This window comes from Hyperolius riggenbachi, chromosome 4 (genome assembly GCF_040937935.1).
Source record: "Hyperolius riggenbachi isolate aHypRig1 chromosome 4, aHypRig1.pri, whole genome shotgun sequence".
Classification (NCBI taxonomy): Eukaryota; Metazoa; Chordata; class Amphibia; order Anura; family Hyperoliidae; genus Hyperolius; species Hyperolius riggenbachi.
In genome coordinates, this window is record NC_090649.1 from 492433233 (window position 1) to 492453665 (window position 20433).

General features: G+C 44.5%; 1 protein-coding gene across 2 annotated transcripts in view; it reads right to left on the reverse strand.

The window, feature by feature from the left end:
* The window catches only part of STPG4 (sperm-tail PG-rich repeat containing 4), a 68039-nt gene that overhangs the window by 25224 nt on the left and 22382 nt on the right, over positions 1-20433 (reverse strand). The window lies entirely within an intron of this gene.

Here is a 20433-nt window from a genome sequence, read left to right on the forward strand (position 1 = left end):
GTTAAACCCACAAATTGTATTTGCTTATCCATCCTGGTAATTACAACATTTAGATGATGTTCCTAGTATAATGTGGTACAATGTATGGTGATCATTTTGCATTTGAAAATAAAGGTGTATTTTTCTGTTCCAAAGGTAACAATATACAGTATGTATTTTATTTTTTATTCTGTGTACAAGTCTTTTATTTTTGTACAGAATATGCAAATATTTGTTTGCTATTGATTCAGTTTGTCACTAAAAAAAATACACAAGACATGGGCCTCAACCCTAAAACACTCTAAAATCTATTTTACTACTTATCGCGGATAAAATGTTACCACATACGTCTCGTGTAATTTTGCTAAGATTTTCCTAAGATTTTTTCATAATTTTGAAAATGAATTTTTATGTTTGATTTTCTCCCTACAAATATCAGTGTTTTTTCCCCGTAAAACATCAGTAAACATGTGATCTTTTTCCGTCCGTGATACAGCGGGCTACAAACCTGGGAATACCACAACTTTTGTGCACCTCCATCCACAGAGAGCTCCATAACCAGTTCACAAAGCGGATGGCCTTGCCAGTCTCTCCATAGATAATTAACGACAGCAGGTGCCTTTCTGTGCAGCTGCAACCAGTTGTACATAATAAATGCATACGTCTATATTACTACTTACACTAGAGTCAGCGTCATGTGCGGAATTTAGTCTGAGAGGCTGTGTGTGTAACTCAAACCTGTAACATCAACACTGAGGATCCTATTTAAGACTATAATGACTTTAAAGCATACATGTTACACCCATTATACACTTAACTCCCACAGAGCTGCAGAACAGACATACTTTCTAAATATAGCTTCAACTCCAACAGGCTAAATAGTTTGCAGTTTTTATTTTAGGCTTTGCAGGCCATCTATGCTATATTAACCACTTCACATCTAGCGGTTGTACATACCATACAAGAAAGAGCGGATGTGACATTTCAGCTATGCCCCTATTGGTTCAGCCGGTACCGTTGGTCATTTGGTCACTTTCTGCATTTTCTGATTGGCCAAATACCTCTGAGTTCTGTGATTGTATTGGACTAAAATTACCGAGGTGTGGTAATGCGGTGGTTCTGCAGAAATCTGATTTCCGTCTTCCAATCGTTTTCCACGTAATCCGAATGCCTAAATCCCCCGTTCCCCGAAAGGTGCATAACACCTAATTAGTTTCGAGCGCACAAAGTACCGATAGTGGTAACTGATCGTCTACTACTTTCAAATGACTGGCTACGAGCCTGATTGCCGATATTTAATACAGTCGTCTACGAGACGCCTGCCGGTCTGTAATTAAGGTACCGGAAATTTTTGAAGGGCAAAGCTGAAAAATAGCTCACCGGCTCTTGCAAAAATCCCGGCGGCATAAATTACCATTCCTCCTCAAGGCCGCAGTGGACTCAGGAATAAGACTTAGTTCGGGTGCCAGCCATTACTGGCGGCTGAGTTAGTTAATATGGCGGTGACGGATGCACCCAAATTTCCGGCGCCATTTTTGCCTGTCTCACTCCTGATGTGAGCTCTGGAGGGTTCTTGGGTCCACTTGTTGAGTGGTCCTATTGGGGTGGATCTCGCTGTCAATGCCTGAGGAGAACAGGCTGTGCATGCTGTGGCCATGGCTGCTACCCAATCCCGATAGACTGTCTGATGTTGGCCAACAATAGCTTCAGTCCATGTCAAGTGCTAGATATCTTCCTCTAGATAGCCCCTTTCTAACCGTGAGGGCACTGGCAATGTGTACGAGGGAAACAGCCGCCGGGAGACTTGGGTGCAGGATACAGCTGATATACGGCTCACCCTGCTCCTGCACAAGTTCCCGGCGGCGGTAATTACTTTCCCCCCTCCAGGTCTACGTGGGGAATGATGTAATTAGGCTTCCAACAATTGCTGTAAATTTAAAAGTAAATTCAGTTACTTACTGTGCGCTGCTATAGTATAGCCGTAATTCCTATTGCGGTCTATGGTGGCGCCGGCTGAGCCCAAATCTCCTGCAGGCTGCACTATAATCGACGTGCTCGGCTGGCAATCGCCTAGACCAATCATTTGACCAGACATTTAGGGCACGGTGTTTGCCAATGACAAGTTTTGGGCTCCACACTTTAGGAAGGACATTGACAGTCTAGACCGGGGGTGTCAAACTCAACTACAAAGTGGGCTGAAATTGTACACTGGGACCACGTTACGGGCCAACCTCAATGTCTACTGGCCACATTCCTCCCTTATAAAGTTTCCAGGTGTCTAATGCCCCCCCCCCCTTCTTATCCATATATACAGTTCCCTGGTGTCTAGTGGTCCTCCCTCCCCTATACAGTTCCCTGGTGACTAGAGGCGCCCAATTTCCCCTATATAGTTCCCTAATATTAAATGCTTTCCCCCTACCTCCCCCATATAGCTTCCCTGGTGTGCTAGGGCTTCACCTCCAATATAACTTCCCTGGTGGTCTAGAGTGGGCCAAACATAATGCAAAGTGGGGAAACCACTTGAGGGCCAAATGTAATGCCTCTGAGGGCCAGATTTGGCCCGTGGGCCGGAGTTTCACATGCATGTTCTAGATTGTTGGAGGGGTGAAATTTCTCACTTACCGAGAAAGGCTGGACAAACTAAGCTTATTTTGCTTAGATAAAGAACAGCCTGAGAGTTGACCGGATACACTTGTATGAATAGGCACGTTAGATTTTCATCCCTAAGTCTGTACAAAGGACAAGAGGACATGATCTGCATATGGAAGAAGATTTAAAAACATCTAAAGCCAAAAGCTCAGCTTGACAGCAACTGGCATTACTTATAAGGGAATGAAGATGGCATGGCCGCCTCCGTATTCCTCTCACTTCCGGTTCCCTTTAACTCATTAGCAGCTTCAATAGAGTTATCTCGTGTGAGAGAAGTGTACTGCGTTTGACCTCAGTAGACAGAACTCCTTGTGCAATAAATGTTTGGAATGCTCTGATCTCTCTCTGCTAGCAGAAAATATAGAAACTGAAAGCAGAAGTCCTCTGTTATTGTCTCATACTGCCCCCTAGTGACAAGTGGCCATAAAGACACATTACAGCAGTACTAATTAGACGCGGGGAAATGTAACAAATAAGAAATAAAAAAAAATGTGCTAAAATAAATTGGCCTGGAGAACTTGAAAGCCTCTAAATCAGGGGTCTCAAACTCGCCATTTGCGGCCCTCGATACAATATTTTGTGGCCCTCGCCGGCAAAAGCTTCCTTATAGTTCGCTTCAGTGCTCCCAAGTAATCCGCCGCATCCCTGCCACTAAACGAGGGCTGCAGAGCCCCCAAATCGCCCTGGGGGGCAATCCGCCGGCATTTCCTGGAAGGGGCAGAGCTTTCAGCTTCAGCTCTGCCCCTCCTGACGTCAATCGCCGCACGGATCGCCGCCTCTCCCCGCCCCTCTCTGTGAAGGTAGAGTGAGAGGGGCGGGCAGAGGCGACGATGCGCCACGATTGTGAAATCCCTTATGCGGCCCAGCCTCATCCTGACTTTGCCTCCTGCGGCCCCCCAGGTAAATTGAGTTTGAAACCCCTGCTCTAAATAAACTGGCTGTAAAAGGGTTAAAAAAAAACTGGTCGATACGAATGGGGGATTTTTTCATAGATAAGACCGCATCTGGTTTCAATATGGGGAATAGTTTGGATTCTTTAACCCTGTGTACTCATTAAAGGACACCGACCCGAGGCGAAAATAAACTAATGAAATAAATGATTGTATCTATCTTCCTTCTCCTAAAAATGACTTTTTAAGTAATTTCGCAGTTTTATTTTATGTTTAATGTGGAGATTGCCTCTTGCTATTCAGCCTGTGCACGCCATTCAAAGGGATTCACTCTTCCATTATACACAGCCAATCAAGGTCAAGCCCAGTCTCCTGCTGCAATCTTTTAGAGTGCCGGAATCCCACTTTTCTTGTTTTGAACTATTTTATGTTTAAATCTACTTTTTAAGTTTTATCCGTTTTATTGTTTTTGCTCAATGACACATTCATCGAAGTATGACAGAGCTAAAAATTATAAACTATTGACTCTTTATCTCTTTCTTGCTCTCAGAAGCCATTTTCTGCTACAAAAGTGTTTTATATTTGAAATTTCTTATCAGTGAGGGTCACACTGTAGTCACTTCCTGTCAGGACTGAGTCAGCCACTTACATACCTGATATTTAACTCTTTCAGACAGAGAAAGAAAAAAAACAAACACAGCCTAGTTATTTGTGTGCTACTCACTGTACATACCCATGTCTATCTCATCATGTGACACGTCACTTTGGGTATCATGTAAATAAGATCTTTTCTTTCGATCTGAACAATCTTATTGCACACAAACATACAGTACATACATACATACACACCTATCTATCCTGTTGCCAAGCAACAATTCAAGAAAACTTCCAGCAAGCAGCATGTAACTATGTGGCGGTGAGGCTGTGTGATACACTGTGCGGAATGTCAGCAGGTTCAAACGTGTTCTTATGTGAGGAACAGATAATGAAACGTGCGGATCTGTCACCCGCATGCGATGGCGTCTGCTGCGACGCACGATACTGACACAGACATAAATCTCTGGAACAGTTCCTCATTTGTAACTTATCTTTCCTGTCAGGCTGCGTTCGCTCATTATCCCTGCAGGCCGGTGTACAGTGCACCTTAAAGAGGCACTCTGGGTAAAACCTTTTTGTTTTTCATCAGGGTTTGATAATTCGCAGAAGCAGGAAATGTAGGCGTCCAGCGTCTAATTGGAAGTAGGATAAGGGGGATAAGAAAGGGGTTTTGGGCTTTGGAGTAAAGAAGGGGGGTTTTAGGATTAGATGTCAGGAAGGGGGGTTTTAGGGTTAGGCGTCAGGAAGGGGGGTTTATGATTAGATGTCAAGAAGGGGGGTTTAGGGTTAGATGTCAGGAAGGGGGGTTTTAGGGTCAGGCGTCAGGAAGGGGGTTTTAGGATTAGATGTCAGGAAGGGGGGTTTTAGGGTTAGGCATCAGGAAGGGGGGTTAAGGGTAGTTGTCAGGAAGGGGGGTTTTAGGGTTAGGTGTCAGGAAGGGCGGTTTTAGGGTTAGGTGTCAGGAAGGGGGGGTTTAGGGTTAGGTGTCAGGAAGGGCGGTTTTAGGGTTAGGTGTCAGGAAGGGGGGGGGGGTTTAGGGTTAGGCGGCAGGAAGGGGGGGTTTAGGGTTAAGAATGGCAAGGAGGAGGGTTCTGTGTGAGAGTAGGGTAAGGGCCCATTTACACTTAATCAGTTGGTCTGTGTTAGTATGCCTTTGTACGCGTTTTTCCATAGCAGTGCATTGGGAAGACGATTGTAGTTAAAACGCGTTAAGTGTGAAAGGTGCCATAGAAAAACATGGGCATTACTTTGAAAATCAGTTGTCCTTTCAGTTATAACTGAGAGCAACTGATTAAATGTAAACCGGGCCTAGGTTAAGTAGTAAAATATCGTTAATCTATACACCGATATTTTATTACAGTAATTTATACTATTTACACTTTGAAAACGAAGAATATCAGTAGATATTGATGATAATTTTATGCTGATTAACCAGTCAATTGCAACATGTTTTTAGGGATGCGCAACCTCCCCCCTTTTCATAATGATAATTTTATGAATGAAAATGGGCGCCCATTTTTCCTCGTGCCCCTCTTTCATGCACGCAAATTCTCTTGTGTTTTAATTGGTCTTTGTGTTTCCATTGAGGAGATTTCGCTCCATTGCTGGTCATGCTGTAGATTACTATGGAGAATCCACTAGGGAGACAGCAGCATCGTCACTCACTGTCTCTCAATGGATTTAGTTAGGAAATATACAGTGGTGTGAAAAAGTATTTGCCCCCTTCCTGATTTCTTATTCTTTTGCATGTTTGTCACACGTAAATGTTTCTGCTCATCAGAAACCATTAACTATTAGTCAGAGATAACATAATTTAACACAAAATGCAGTTTTAAATGATGGTTTTTATTATTTAGTGAGAAAAAAAACTCAAAACCTACATGGCCCTGTGTGAAAAAGAAATTGCCCCCTGAACCTAATAACTGGTTGGGCCACCCTTAGCAGCAATAACTGCAATCAAGCGTTTGCGATAACTTGCAACGAGTCTTTTACAGCGCTCTGGAGGAATTTTGGCCCACTCATCTTTGCAGAATTGTTGTAATTCAGCTTTATTTGAGGGTTTTCTAGCATGAACCGCCTTTTTAAGGTCATGCCACAACATCTCAATAGGATTCAGGTCAGGACTTTGACTGAGCCACTCCAAAGTCTTCATTTTGTTTTTCTTCAGCCATCCAGAGGTGGATTTGCTGGTGTATTTTGGGTCATTGTCCTGCTGCAGCACCCAAGATCGCTTCAGCTTGAGTTGACGAACAGATGGCCGGACATTCTCCTTCAGGATTTTTTGGTAGACAGTAGAATTCATGGTTCCATCTATCACAGCAAGCCTTCCAGGTCCTGAAGCAGCAAAACAACCCCAGACCATCACACTACCACCACCATATTTTACTGTTGGTATGATGTTCTTTTGCTGAAATGCTGTGTTACTTCTACGCCAGATGTAACGAGACACGCACCTTCCAAAAAGTTCAACTTTTGTCTCGTCGGTCCACAAGGTATTTTCCCAAAAGTCTTGGCAATCATTGAGATGTTTTTTTAGCAAAATTGAGACGAACCTTAATGTTCTTTTTGCTTAAAAGTGGTTTGCGCCTTGGATATCTGCGATGCAGGCCATTTTTGCCCAGTCTCTTTCTTATGCTGGAGTTGTGAACAATGACCTTAATTGAGGCAAGTGAGGCCTGCAGTTCTTTAGATGTTGTCCTGGGGTCTTTTGTGGCCTCTCGGATGAGTTTTCTCTGCGCTCTTGGGGTAATTTTGGTCGGCCAGCCACTCCTGGGAAGGTTCATCACTGTTCCATGTTTTTGCCATTTGTGGGTAATGGCTCTCACTGTGGTTCGCTGGAGTCCCAAAGCTTTTGAAATGGCTTTATAATCTTTACCAGACTGATAGATCTCAATTACAGTACTTTTGTTCTCATTTGTTCCTGAATTTCTTTGGATCTTGGCATGATGTCTAGCTTTTGAGGTGCTTTTAGTCTACTTCTCTGTGTCAGATAGCTCCTATTTAAGTGATTTCTTTATTGAAACAGGTGTGGCAGTAATCAGGCCTGGGGGTGACTACAGAAATTGAACTCAGGTGTGATGAACCACAGTTAAGTTATTTTTCAACAAGGGGGGCAATCACTTTTTCACACAGGGCCATGTAGATTTTGAGTCTTTTTTCTCACTAAATAATAAAAACCATCATTTAAAACTGTATTTTGTGTTCAATTATGTTATCTTCGACTAATAGTTAACGGTTTTTGATGAGCAGAAACATTTAAGTGTGACAAACATGCAAAAGAATAAGAAATCAGGAAGGGGGCAAATAGTTTTTCACACCACTGTATATAGAATATACTCGGAGGAGGGAAGACAAAGGTTCAGCTGGAATCACAGGCCTGGCTGTCAGCGTGGGAGGAAGTGAGAAAAAAGGTCTCAAATAGGGAATAAGACAGCAATAAAAGTTCAAACCCCGCCCCTCACGACACAAAATGTGTAGCAGTTACTACCCTGATACCAAGATAGTCCTGAGATGACGTTATATTCTGCAGACTCAGCTATGGAGGGCTCTGATGGGATTTCCACAGAATTTTCATACACTAGCATGCAAGGCTGTTTTATTACAGCGGACCTGAACTCAGAACTTTTGAAGAAAAACATTTCTTTCTTACAGCTGATACAATTCCTGCAATTAATCTTCTATAGCTTGTTTTTTCCGCCACCAATTATGCTTTCTTTGGGTGGTACATTATGCTAAGAATGATTTTATTCTAAATGCATTTTAACCACTTAACGACCACCTAACGCCGACAGGCGTCGGCGGGTCGTTAGTGGTATAGCATGGAAGTGGTATAGCATGGATCGATCGAGCGGCCTTTCCATGCCAGTTCACGGAGACTGTCTCCGTGAACAGTGTGCGAGCCGCCGATCGCGTCTCGCACACATAATGTAAACATGCGGGGAAGAAATCCCCGCTGTTTACACCATACGGCGCTGCTGTGCAGCAGTGCAGTGACGTAGATCGGCAATCCCCGCCCTCTGATTGGCCGGGGATTGCCGACATCTGATAGGCAGAAGCCTATCCTATCAGGCGCAGGACGGATATCCGTCCTGCGCCGCTCAGAGGGGAAGGGAGAGGGAGGGAACGGAGGGGAGGCCAGAAAATGCTGCGGAGGGGGGCTTTGAGGAGCCCCCCCAACAAATCAATAATAGCCGGCGGCGATCAGACCCCCCCCCAGCAGGACATCCCCCTAGTGGGGAAAAAAGGGGGGGGGGGGTGAAGTCTGATCGCCCTGGCACATACCTGATCGGTGATGCTGGCTGTAGAGCCCACGCAGCACCGATCACTGGAATATCCCCTGGTCCTTAAGTGGTTAAGGGGAATAACAAAAAAAAAAGTGGAAAACAAACCAAAACATTATTTCTCCATTTTCAGTTGTTATAGTTTTAAATAAAATGTTCTACTGTGGTTAAAACGCACAGTTTTTATTTGTCCCCGTTATTGCAACGTTTACATTTTATTTCCTAGTACAATGTAAGGCGACAATATCACTAATTACATGTACAAGCCCATAACTGCAAAAATAACAGTAATATACCTGCATGACATACATATTAAAATAGTTCAGTCCCTAGGATGTCACGTGTGGACGTGTTACTTTGGTTGTTACAATAACCTCAGGCATCTCATTGATACAGGGATTTAGATCAATGAATGGGAACTGCATTCCTATTCACTAATCTCCCCACAAACGGGAGGCGACGAGAAGACACGCAGCAGCAAGTGTAGGCGCGTGCGGCAGCCATTCGCTACAATAGATGAATATCTACGTCCCTGGGCGGGAACTGAAGTCCTGCAGGACATAGATGTACTGTCTTTAAACACTTAAAGGGGAACTTTAGCCTAAACAAACATACTGTCATTAAGTTACATTAGTTATGTTAATTAGAATAGATAGGTAATACAATTTCTTACCCACCCCATTTTAAAAGAACAGGGAAATGTTTGTGATTCATGGGGGCTGCCATCTTTGTCATGTGGGCAGCCATCTTTTTGGTTGAAAGGAGGTGACAGGGAGCAGGAGTCACAGTTTTAACTGTCCTGTGTCCTGATTACCCCTCCCAGCTGCTTCAAATGTCAAATTCAAAATGTAAAAAAAAAAAATTGCACCAAAACAGCAGAACGAGAACAACAACATCAGAAATCCCATCATGCTTTGCACAGCATTAGGGGAAAAATGCCCGGGCAGTTTTTTTTCTGTGCAGCTAAAAATGAGGCTTGGGTAAGAGAAACAAAGTTCTGATGCTGTGAAACAGTTAAAGAAACACCAAGCCTTTCCAGTGCTGCTGAGTACATTTTTAGTCTGGAGATTCACTTTAAGTGGTTCAAAGGAAATAAATATGGCAGCCTCCATATCCCTCTCACTACAGGTTTGCCAGGAAATCTTTCTTGCAGTCATCCATTTCCCAGGTACTGCTTGCTCCAAACAATCGCTCCTTTTCTCCCAACAATAAAAGAAATAAACAGGAACTATAGGGAATGTCCCTTTAAGTGTGGCAGTGGCTCCCGTTCACGTGTGAGGAACAATGTCACCCGTAGATGTTAAACAAAACCATTAATCCTGTTGGTTTGGCAGGCGTCCGGCCGCGCTGCTCCCTGCAGCCTCTAATGGTTTCATTTAAATAATGCTGTTCAGTGTATCCCACTAAGTCAGGGCTTTAGTGAAATAATAGCTTATATGACTCAACTTGCTCCTCTCCTCCCTGTGATATGTCAGCAATGTGGACCAGGCTCTCCGGAAATACTTCTCTTTGTCATCCGCACAATGGGAAGCTGACCAAAACTAATGCTTAAATGCTCAAACCGACCTCCGACGCAGCTACCGATCCCCGATGAAGCTTCCGATCCCCAATGCAGCTACCGATCTCCGACAAAGCTACCGACCTCCGACGAACAAAGCTCCCGACCTCCGACGAAGCTACCAATCTCGAAGAAAGCTACCAACCTCCGACGCAGCTACCGATCTCCGACGAATCTACCAATCTCCGACGAACGAAGCTCCCGACCTCCGACGAAGCTACCGACCGCCAACAAAGCAACTGATCCAAGACGAAGCTACCAATCCGCAATGAAGCTACCGATCCCTGACAAAGCTTCCAATCCCCGAGAAAGCTACCGATCTCCAACTAAGCTACCGATCTCCGACGAAGCAACCAATCTCCGACGAAGTTTCCGATCCTCAACGAGGCTACCGATCCCGATGCAGCTACCGATCTCCAATGAAGCTACGGATGACCGACGCAGATACCGATCTCCATGAAGCTACCCATCCCCGACGAAGCTACCGATCTCTGACGCAGCTACAAACCCCCGGTGCAGCTCCCGATCTCCGACGTAGCTACCGATCTTGGAAGCAGCTACCAATGTTCAACGCAGCTACTGATCACCGTCAAAGCTACCGATCTCCGACACAGCCACCGATCTCCGACACAGCTACCGATCTCCGACACAGCCACCGATCTCCGACACAGCCACCGATCTCCGACACAGCCACCGATCTCCGACACAGCTACCGATCTCCGACACAGCCACCGATCTCCGACACAGCCACCGATCTCCGACACAGCCACCGATCTCTGATGAAGCTGCCAATCTCCAGCGAAGCTACAGAACTCCCTTTGTGTCCCCGTGTCTTTTGTTTGTCCCCCTATGTCCTCCTCTGCATGGACACAGTACTGGGGGTCCCCAACATTGTGGCGGGTTGGAGGTTCGTATTGGCAGCGTTCACAAGTCAGGAACTCTCTGCATTTGGACTATAAGACACAATGGCCTCAATTCACTAAGCTTTTCTCCTGTCTTTAATAACTCTTCTAGAGTTGTTACCATGGTGATAGGGCATGTAGTATTCAGGAAAAATTTTACCTCAGGCAAACCTAAAGTTAACTCTTCTGTCTTTGGCTCCCTGCACACTGCAAATCCGTTTTCCGATTCCGATTCCGTTTCCGATTCCGATTCCGTTTCCGATTTTCCTTGAATACATTCAACAGAAAAACGGATCAAAAAACGCAGCATGCAGTTAAGATTAAAAATCTGAATCGGAATCGGTTGTAAAAACAGATTAAAAATCTGAATCTGAATCTGATTTGCTTGCAGTGTGCAAGAGGCCTTTAAGTTAACTCTTCAATCCTTAAAATAACTCCAGAGTTAAAGACAGGCTGTTTATTAACTGCGTGTGAAAATAACTACAGAGGAGGTAAATTAACTACAGAGTAGGTAAAATAACTACAGAGGAGGTAACTTAAGGAATGAAGAGATAAGATAGCTCTCTCTTATGTGAAGGTAAGTTTTCTCTTGCCTTATTATCTCCAGCATGATCTTAGTGAATTGAGGCCAGTGTCTTTTTTCTCCACTTTTGGGAGAAAAAAAGTGAATCTTATAGTCCAAAAAATACAGTCATTTAGTGATTATTTTATATTAAATTACCTATGCTTATGGGGTCTTTGAAGCCTGGAGGAATGAACCTAAACTTGTAAAAATTTATGGAGATCCCCTTTAAAAAATTCCCCACCATAACCAAAATATCAAATATGAATGTCCCACCCGTAAACAGAAAGCAGTGCCTGAGATGAATTGTTTTCTACTTTCAAAACTATTTTAGCTCTCTGGGAGCGTAAAAATTGTCTTAGATGGGATTGAATACATTGAAATTCCACGGCCACGCTGATCATTACCATGCAGAGGATGCCAGGTCTCCCCCTCCCCCATCCAAACTAATAAGAACAGAAACACTTACAATCCATTCCAGGCGTATTAGGTGAGGGAATAGGAAGATCTTTGCCGCTAAGAGGCTGCAGGAACTGTTCTTCTGGAAGGAAAGCAATATTCTAGGAGAGATTTGTGCGCCTACTTGTATAAAGAACATCAATTGTTGCAGCTTAGACGTTGCAGGAGATTGTACGTGAAGCGCGTTAGCGGTGGAAACTCATTACGCCGTGTGCTCGGTCGCTGAGAGACGATAATATTATGGACACTTTATATCACGTTTATACCTACTCAGGGAAGAATAAAAAGAAATGTCAAGCATAAGGCTAGTTGAGCTGCTAAAAACGGAGACTTCACGGTAAAATGTGACTGTGTGGTTTTTTACAATCAAGAGTGGCTTAAAGCTCAGTTTCAGGCAAGGATAAAAAAATGGCTATTTTTTTATAGTATAAAAAGGTCCAAATTTATTTTTGCATTCTGCTAGTAGAGCTACTTCAGATGTGGACTAAATCCCCCTGCACTTTGTATGCATCTTGAGAGAGGGAGGGTTGCATTCTTAGCCAATCAGTACATCATTCTGTCAGGAAAGTTAATTAGTGACTCATCTACGTGCTGCTGCTCTCCTTCCAAGCTCCTCCCCTTCCTGTATGCTGTTCCTTCCCTTCCTTATGAGTCATGTGAAGCATGACGTGGAATGCAGCTCCGTGACTCTGTCCGATCCTTATGTTGCTGGTCAACTGTCCTTTTTTGGAGGGACAGTCCCTCTTTGGGAACCAAATCACTCTGCACCTCTTTCAGGACTGATGTACAGCTCTATATATATATTTATTTATTTTTCTCTACTAAAAATTTGTTTAATTGCTTCCAAACTTTATTACCATCCAAGTTATGATAGAAATGACTAGTGTGGTTTGAATGCTAAAATGTTATCGTTTGCTTATGAATTTTTAGTGGTATACATGGCTAGGGGTGTTGTTGGGGCGTAATTAGAGGTGTGGGCGTGATTAGGGGCATGGCAGGGGCGTGTCTTAAAGTGTCCCCTTTTCTCATCTCAAAAAGTTGGGCGGTATGTGAACTGATGTGTATTCAGAATCAGATAACAACACTACCGGGCATAACGTAGAGTTCTGGAGTTTCGGTTACCTGCTGTAGCTAGAGATGAGCGTAATGACCTAATTACGATTTTGCGAAATTTCACGTAATTAGTGTAATTACGATTATGGCCGTAAGTACATAATCGTAACGAAGGAGGATTTCGCGAAATTTCGCGTAAGCGTATTTTTCGCGTAATTTTCGCATTACAGTCGTATCATGCCGTAATTTCGCATTAAACGCTACCGTAATTTCGCGTTAAACCGTAACGCTCCGTATAATATAAAAAAGCCGCCGACTTTAAGGGTTAATAGCAAAGCCCCCTTAAATGCTAAGAGCCTCAAATTTGGAGAATATATTAAGGAGATCAGGAGGAATAAGAGGAACAAATTTTTTTTCAAAAAGACCTTATAGTTTTTGAGAAAATCGATGTTAAAGTTTCAAAGGAAAAATGTAAACATTTAAAAACCCGCCGACTTTAACGGTTAATAGCAAAGCCTGCTTAAAGTTTAGGAACACCAAATTCCCAGGGTATATTAAGGGGATCAGTGGGAATAAGAGGAAAAATTTTTTTTCAAAAAGACCTTATAGTTTTTGAGAAAATCGATTTTTAAGTTTCAAGGGCGAAAATGTCTTTTAAATGCGGAAAATGTCAGGTTTTTTTGCACAGGTAACAATAGTGTATTATTTTCATATTATTAGATTCCCCCAAGTGGGAAGAGTTTTACTTACTTCGTTCTGAGTGTGGGAAATATAAAAAAAAAACTACGTGGGGTCCCCCTCCCAGACCTCTTTAACCCCTTGTCCCCCATGCAGGCTGGGATAGCCAGAATGCGGAGCACCGGCCGCGTGGGGCTCCGCACCCTGACTATACCAGCCCGCATGGTCCATGGATTGGGGGGTCTCGGAAGGGGAGGGGCAGCCAAGCTTTCCCCTCCCCCTCCGAGCCCTTGTCCAATCCAAGGACAAGGGGCTCTTCTCCACCTCCGATGGGCGGTGGAGGTGGAGGCCGCGATTTCCTGGGTGGGGGGTTCATGGTGGAATCTGGGAGTCCCCTTTAAAAAGGGGTCCCCCAGATGCCCACCCCCCTCCCAGGAGAAATGAGTATAGAGGTACTTGTAGTACCCCTTACCCATTTCCTTTAAGAGTTAAAAGTAAATAAACACACAAACACATAGAAAAAGTATTTTAATTGAACAAAAAACATAACCACGAAAAAAGTCCTTTAATATTCTTAATTAACCATTAATACTTACCTGTCCCTTTAAATAAATGATCCCACGCAATATCCTCGGAAATGTTCTATCAGTTACAATGTAACAAAGTTATTATGTAACAACTTTGTTACATTGTAACTACGCCGCACCCGATGCCACTCGCCGCTCAGCTGCCGCATACGCGTCCGTGCAGGACGCTAAGTCCCCGCAGCTCCCGCTGTCCACCCCGCCCACATCTGTCACCCACATGTCACCCACATGTGGGTGACATGTGGGTGACATGTGGGAGAGGCGGGGAGGGCAGCGGAGCCGGCGGGGACTTAGCGTCCTGCACGGACCCGACAGAGCTCTGAGCTATATAGCTCAGAGCTCTGAGAAGCATCTTTGTATTTGGGCTCCAAGGAGCCCCATTGGTCCTTAGCAGACCAATGGGGTTCCTTCAAATCAGAAGGAACCCCATTGGTCTGCTAAGGACCAATGGGGCTCCTTGGAGCCCAAATACAAAGATGCTTTTGAGAGCTCTGAGCTATAGCTCAGAGCTCGGGTCCTGCAGCGCAGACGCGGTGGCGGCGGCGGCGGTGAGTGACGTCGGGTGCGGTAGTTACAATGTAACAAAGTTGTTATATTGTAATAACTTTGTTACATTGTAACTGATAGAACATTTCCGAGGATATTGCGTGGGATCATTTATTTAAAGGGACAGGTAAGTATTAATGGTTAATTAAGAATATTAAAGGACTTTTTTCGTGGTTATGTTTTTTGTTCAATTAAAATACTTTTTCTATGTGTTTGTGTGTTTATTTACTTTTAACTCTTAAAGGAAATGGGTAAGGGGTACTACAAGTACCTCTATACTCATTTCTCCTGGGAGGGGGGTGGGCATCTGGGGGACCCCTTTTTAAAGGGGACTCCCAGATTCCACCATGAACCCCCCACCCAGGAAATCGCGGCCTCCACCTCCACCGCCCATCGGAGGTGGAGAAGAGCCCCTTGTCCTTGGATTGGACAAGGGCTCGGAGGGGGAGGGGAAAGCTTGGCTGCCCCTCCCCTTCCGAGACCCCCCAATCCATGGACCATGCGGGCTGGTATAGTCAGGGTGCGGAGCCCCACGCGGCCGGTGCTCCGCATTCTGGCTATCCCAGCCTGCATGGGGGACAAGGGGTTAAAGAGGTCTGGGAGGGGGACCCCACGTCGTTTTTTTTTTATATTTCCCACACTCAGAACGAAGTAAGTAAAACTCTTCCCACTTGGGGGAATCTATGAAAATAATACACTATTGTTACCTGTGCAAAAAAAACTGACATTTTCCGCATTTAAAAGACATTTTCGCCCTTGAAACTTAAAAATCGATTTTCTCAAAAACTATAAGGTCTTTTTGAAAAAAATTTTTTTCCTCTTATTCCCACTGATCCCCTTAATATACCCTGGGAATTTGGTGTTCCTAAACTTTAAGCAGGCTTTGCTATTAACCGTTAAAGTCGGCGGGTTTTTAAATGTTTACATTTTTCCTTTGAAACTTTAACATCGATTTTCTCAAAAACTATAAGGTCTTTTTGAAAAAAATTTTTTTCCTCTTATTCCTCCTGATCTCCTTAATATATTCTCTAAATTTGAGGCTCTTAGCATTTAAGGGGGCTTTGCTATTAACCCTTAAAGTCGGCGGCTTTTTTATATTATACGGAGCGTTACGGTTTAACGCGAAATTACGGTAGCGTTTAATGCGAAATTACGGCATGAACGAAACGCGAAATTTCGCGTTGAAAATTACGCTTACGGTATTTTCAATTACGATTTTAATGGCAATTTCGCTACGCTAATTTCGCATCGTAATCGCAAATTTCGCATGCGTAATTATAGTAATGCGAAATTACGAAAATTTCAGCTCAACTCTAGCTGTAGCATTATATCGGACTCAGGCCCACATGCAACAGACCCAGCCACAAGGTCACTGTGTTCATATTGTACAGATATGCTGTGTCACTCCGGGGTCTGTTGTTGTCTGATGTTACTGCTGAGAAGAAGCCGGATTAAGGCTAAATGAGGCCCTAAGCAAAGTAACTGATTTGGGCCCCCCCCCCCATCATGTCGTAATAGAATCAGAAGATGCAGCTGCACAGCAACATGCCGCACACACCGGGGCAGCCGAGCTACTGGTTGCTATGGGCAACAGCCCACTTTCCTCTGTGGGTGCACAATGCAGGGAATAGCAGCAGCAAAATGCAGAGTGAGAGATGAATGGCTGGGACATTTGCACTCAGGGGCTGGGGCACCCCTGTGAAGAGGGCGCCAGATATCACAACGATATTCAAACCCTGGTCTCCTATGTCAGAGGCAGAGCCCTTAAAGGGACTCCGAGCAGTGCCTGTGGGTATGCCTTTAAGCATACCCACAACTAATTAATTACATCCTCACACCTACCAGCATGATGTGTGTAATTATATCCCCCTGGGTTCCTTATATTTCATTGCATTGTGCTGAATCGAGCTGCCAACTTTGGAGAAAAGTCGTCCTGTGTAATAAAATGTAACTATGGAAAGATGCATATCATTTTGAAGCTCTCTTTCTCCTCTTTCCAATGATAGATAAACTGCCACCCTACGCCTTTTAGTTTTCACAATTTTTGCGATCAAAATTGCTGCAGACGCAATTTCGATCGCGAAAATAGCGAAAACTAAAAGGCGTAGGGCGGCGGTTTATATATCATTGGAAAGAGGAGAGAGAGAGCTTTAACATGATATGCATATTTCCATAGTTCCTGCACTGCTCAGAGTCCCTTTAACCATTATACCATCCAGCCACCGCTGACAGGATGGCAAGGGCTGGTTTATGTGCTGATGGGGCCCCTTTGACTCTGAATGGGGCCCCAAGCGACTGCTTTTGTTGCCTGGTTGGTAATCCGCCCCTGATCTGAATCCGTCCAAGAATTGAACTTCATCCCAATCAGTAGCTGATACCCCCTTTCCCAGGAGAAATCTTTTCCTTTTCTCAAACGGATCATCAGGGGGCTCTGTATGGCTGATATTGTGGGGAAACCCTTCCCACAGTGTGATGTCAGGACCATGGTCCTGACAGTTTCCTGTCTGTGAACCTCATTGCATTGTGGGAAATAACAGCTGTTTCCAACTGCCAAAAAAGCAAGCAGCATCTCCTTCCAGTGACATCACCTGCCAGCAGTAAAAATGTCACCATGTGATAAATGTCAGAATGTAAATCAGGGAGAGGAAAGATTTTACAATGGGCAAACACTGACTAAATCATTTATACATAATTATTGTAAAAATTAAGCACTTTTTAATTACATTATTTTCACTGGCGTTCCTATTGAAAGCAGCAGCGGCACCAGCTTTAATTTTTTTTTCGGGTGGGGGGGATACAAATAGGGAAGGATTCCTGGCTGGTGGAACCCATTTAGGTGATCAAAATCGATGTTTGTATTGGCGAGCTTTGCATATTTTTAAGGGACGCGCAGCCTTTCCCCCCACCTTTTACATATTTTTTGCCTAACTCAGGTGATAAAATTAAGGCTGACTAGTCCAGCAGTAATAGGAACCAAATCACAAACAGAGCTCAAAGGCTTTAGAGAGGAGCAGATTGTCCAAAATATGGTGCTATTATTGAAGAAAAGATTGGTGCAGATGTACTTGGCTAGTTGGCTGGCATGCTTTAATCCTTACTTGCTAGCAAGCTGCTCCTGTGTGGACAGATCACAGACAAATCATTCCAGCCCCCAGGCTGTGTCTGATGACTCTACAAGCAAGGGGAGGGGGAGAGGCAGGAGGGAGAGGAACTCTGTGTGTGTAATCACTTATCTTAGTAGCCAAGCATTGCTGGAGACCAGAGCTTGTATCTTACAGACAGGAAGCTTGAATCCAGATTATTATCCTGATTCAAAACTACCTGTCTGTAAAATACAAACTCTGGTTTACTGGCTAATTTAAAAGAAAAACCTTCAGCTTGTGAACTCTTTCAGCTTGTAAGCCTTCTTCAGACTCTGTTCCTGTGGACTGATAATGTTAGACCGTACAATCACAACAAGGTAGAGAGATTTATTTTGCAAATAGAAGTGTCATCCAGATGTATTACCAGGGATCTTGAAAGGATTGTGAGGTATTTATGGCAAATAGCTAAGACCATTGGTTTGCCTACACAGACCAAGGCTGACATGGAGAGGTTTTTTTACAGACCCTATCCTGTTCAGTGCATACTGAGGGAGCCTGCCTGGAAACTGTTAACTGTATGTAACTGAGCCTGGGGGCAGGGGGAGGAGGGGAGGGGGGGGTCACTCAGAGGGGGGCGATGCCCCAGTGTAGCACCGCCCATGCCTTAAAGTACTACACTCCTTTTACCCATACATTACTGCACAAGTATAGCTGCGCTCGCATAGTAGGCTGGAGTCGCTTCAGCACAAGCGACTCCATGCTACTGCACAGGCGCACCACACACGCAGGGGTCCAGCACAGTCGCGCTTTTGACTGAAGAGGGGCGTGGGCTGCATCTCCCAGAGGGTCCTGGTGAGCGGTGGCAGCAGTAAGGAAGACACGGGAAGTCTCTACAGGATCCAGAGGCTTCTCTCTTGTTTGGACAGTAAGCCTTTTTTACCTGAGGATCACCTCGGGTTTGCTTTAAAGGATAACTTAGTCCTCAACATATCACAAAAATGACGCCTTCTGTGTGTGGGGGGAGTAGTGCAGAAACTTACCGCACCTCCCTTGCACCTGCGTCTGTTTATCTGTAAAGCGACCAGTTCTGAAGTCCTGGTCAGCGCATGCACAGTATGTCCGTTGAAGTACCGCACATTCCCGCGTAAGACTTACCCGACACGGACATACTACGTTGTACATGCGCAGTACGTCCGCTTGGGCATCTTGTGACCTGGGTCCCAGCCAACCCCAAGTCCAGTATGTGCGTGTGCTGGGTACGTCTTCCTGCGGGAGTGTGCGCCTACTCCCATGGACATACTGCGCATGCGCCGACCCCTCCGACCAGGACTTAGCAACAGGCTGTTTTACAGCTAATTGGAGGCTAACGCCCGGCCGCGGGAGGTGCGGCAAGCCTATGTGCACCTCCCCCCCCCCCCCCCCCCCCCACACACACACATGGCGTCATTTTTGCAATATGTTAAGAACTAAGGTATGGGAAGAGGGCAGAGGTTGAGGCGTTAGAAGAAACAGCTGTAACCTCTTGTGGAATATGGAGCAATCAATAGCAGTTCCTGATGATTACACAAATCCCAGAGGCAGAGGCTGTGTTGCCTTACACCGTATTACATTTCTCTGTTTACAGGCATCGGCATGATAAATCCCAATCCCCCCAACATCGCTGGCCTGGTGGTCGCCCCAATAATCGAGCCCTTGTGTGTCATCACTGAGCGCTTCCACAGCGGGTGAAGGAGTCAGGCAACCGATAACGGGCAGACACCGGTCTAATCCTCGGTGAGATCACACACAGGACGGGTTGTGGAAATGGCAGCCATGGATACACGCCGCTGCCTCCAGGAGCATGTAACTTAAGCCGCGCAAGCCAAACAAATCTAACATTTCACTGCATTATTCAGGTAATCTCTAAGTGTGGCCGACGTGAATGGCCCTGACCGTGCACAGAAAGTGCTCCGATACACAGGCGGGTTATTGGACAAAGGGCGGCAATTATTATTTATTTACTAACATTTCTGAATTGATTAACTGCCGCAGAAAGTTATTAAGTGCTAGCGAACTTATACTTAAGTGTTATATAATGAATAATGCAATAGACATCATTCATTGCTGAGTTTTTACAGCCTATATGAATCATTTCTTTTTTTTTTTATTTTTTTTGTTCCCTATTCCCTCCCAAACACCTTACAAAACACTACTGAAGGTACCCATACATGGTACAATTTTTCATTTTTTTCGATTAGATAATTTAGTTCGATTATTCCGTTAGATCGAATATAACGATTTTTCCAGCATGTCCGATCTGATTTTTCTCGAAAAAACTGGATAATCGTTCGAATTTCTTGATCAAAAAAAAAATTATTTTCAACTTTCATTCGATTTGATCATTTAGATCAAATAAACGGGATAATCGAACGGTTTTTATTGTACCATGTATGGCCACCATAAGGATGGGCTTCTGAATTTGCAGAATTCCAATTTCTGAGTTTCCGATCGGGAATTGGCTTTTTGCTGCAGAAATCGGTATGTGGAAATCAGGAATCCTGTGCAATATCATAAATAAAGGGGGGGCAGCACCTGTGATTGGAGGGGAGCCCAGACCTGTGGGGGGCCGAA